The sequence below is a fragment of the Rhagoletis zephyria genome, unplaced genomic scaffold (genome assembly GCF_001687245.7).
Source record: "Rhagoletis zephyria isolate East Lansing unplaced genomic scaffold, Rhagoletis_zephyria_1.1 Rzeph_scaffold_05781, whole genome shotgun sequence".
NCBI lineage: Eukaryota > Metazoa > Arthropoda > Insecta > Diptera > Tephritidae > Rhagoletis > Rhagoletis zephyria.
In genome coordinates this window covers 23,150-25,259 of record NW_016162864.1, presented here as the reverse complement: position 1 = coordinate 25,259, position 2,110 = coordinate 23,150, and the positions used below count along the sequence as shown (strand labels likewise).

Here is a 2,110-nt window from a genome sequence, read left to right as displayed (position 1 = left end):
CGCTTAATCGATTTCTCTTTTCATTCTGATCATTTATGTATACATTTGTCTATATCTATCTCGATTCGTTTTGCCTGTTACAAACAACCGTTATGTGAACAAAGTTATAATACCCTTGTGCACAAGTGCGCTCGGGTATAAAAAAACCTTAAATGATTTAAAATTGTTGTACCATAAAAATACATAGGAACATTTTAAAAATAAAAAAAAATAAACCTATACATATCTTCCGTCTCAACTTAAAGTTTTTGGCAAAGAAATAACTCTTTTTTTTACCAACTTAAAATTAAGTACATCACAATTTTCACTCTATATGATCTCTGCTTTGGCCCAATAAATCTAATTTGCAGTTCTTAAAGCATCTGCACAGACTACCGACGCTTCTGTTGCCTCCAAAAAACAAGAAAAAATTAAGTTTTAATCTTTGTTATGCTTTTGTTGTTATCTACTACTGTCCTTTATTCGCATTGTTGTTTTCGTATACAATTTCTTTCAGCTACTTAATGTTTTTGTCTGTCGCTCGCTTCTTATGCTACGTGTTCTTCAGTCCTCATTCTGCACACTTTGTTCTACATACTTTCGGTTTTTGTTTTCTTTTTTTTTAGTTTCTTGCCTTCACTTTTGTGTCACTCATTCGTTGTTGCTGCTTCGTTGCTTTTGCTTTTGCTTGCCGCTTGCCTTCGAGCGGCTAAAAATAAACAAAAATCCAACAACAACAACTTCATGAAATCCGCACGCAACTTTGGCAGCCGATGTGACACAGCTGGGCCGGTACTAGAAACCCCTACGTTGTTGTTAATAACAACAAAAACCACGAAAACGACCATAAACAACAACCACATACAACAAATCACGAGCTTCCTGTCTGCACAACAACTATTTTTGTAATTAATTTGCTTTCAGAAATTAGAGTCTGCCTTTAGTAAATAGTCTGTCTAATATTTGTCTGCAAATGTACGCACGTCCAGAGCCGGAGTCACATTTTGAGTTTCATATCAATGCAACTTTGTGCCGAACGCGGCGCAAAACACATCCGCTTCAATGCAATTTAGCCCGCACTCCGATTGAGTTATGTGATGTCTGTTGTTAGTGCTATTGTAATGGATGGAGCAGAAATTGCACGCGCGCACACAACCCACTTACCAAGCGACAAAAATTGAACTAAATCGCGCAGCGGAAGACTACACACCGATCAACTCAACGACGGAGTCAACTCAAATCCATTGGGGCGCATTCACCGGCTGAGCAGATAGATTGCGAAAGCAATGAGCACAACCAAACAGGCAAGCAGGCAGGTCGTGTAAAAACTCGTTGGACTGGCTGCTGCTCCCTCTCCGCAGTTGTGGTTGCATGCATTCTCTGTTGGGCGAGTTGTCTCTGGGTTGAGCTGTTTGGGTTCTCTCGCATCCGCCACGCACTATGTTTTCATGTTGTCACTAATCGCCGGTGTGCATAGCCAGTCTTGTGCGTCCGCCCGTCCATCCATCCGTCCATCGATTCGTTCATTCTCTAGCTAACTCCATGTTGGCCGGACTCTCTCCCCACTTGCTTTACGGCGTAGTGAGTGAGTGAGTGTCACTACGGCGTACAGGTGCGGTTATTTAACTGTCCTTACCTTTAATCTACTTACCGTGTTTTTTTGTTGTAACCCCTCGATACGTACTCGGCCGGTAGTGAAGAACAGGAAATGGAATTAGCTCTGGGACTATCGGAGAAATTGATCTAAATTATGTATTGCTATTAGTTACAGCTTTGAAGTCATTTAGGAGGGAAACATACAGTTCTTCGACATGAGCCACAGGAATTTGTGACTTCAGATCGCTGTCTTTGTATAGTTTTACGATTCTTATCAAAGCCATTAGCTACGTATGCTGTTTGATAGAAATTGTTAAACTCAATTAAAATGTGTTCTGAGTGATACTTCGAATTCTCACTTATTCGCCATTGTCACAACAAAAATATCCTTCGAAATGTAAAACCGCGAATCTTCATTTGTCTTAAAATATCACTAACATATTGGCTGGTAAAAAATGCATAAACCTATCGATGATCGCTAATGGTCTTTAGATTTTGTTCATATGTATTCAAACTCATACCTGAATGTAAATCA

The 2,110-nt window shown here is 39.7% G+C and overlaps 1 long non-coding RNA gene across 1 annotated transcript in view; it reads right to left on the bottom strand.

Moving 5' to 3' along the window:
* LOC108372465 (uncharacterized) overlaps positions 1-1,177 on the bottom strand; it is a 4,780-nt gene extending 3,603 nt beyond the window's left edge. Inside the window, exon 1 of the long non-coding RNA XR_001848863.1 lies at positions 963-1,177. This is a non-coding gene — a long non-coding RNA (uncharacterized LOC108372465). The remainder of the gene's footprint in view (positions 1-962) is intronic.
* Between the last annotated feature and the right edge of the window lie 933 nt (positions 1,178-2,110).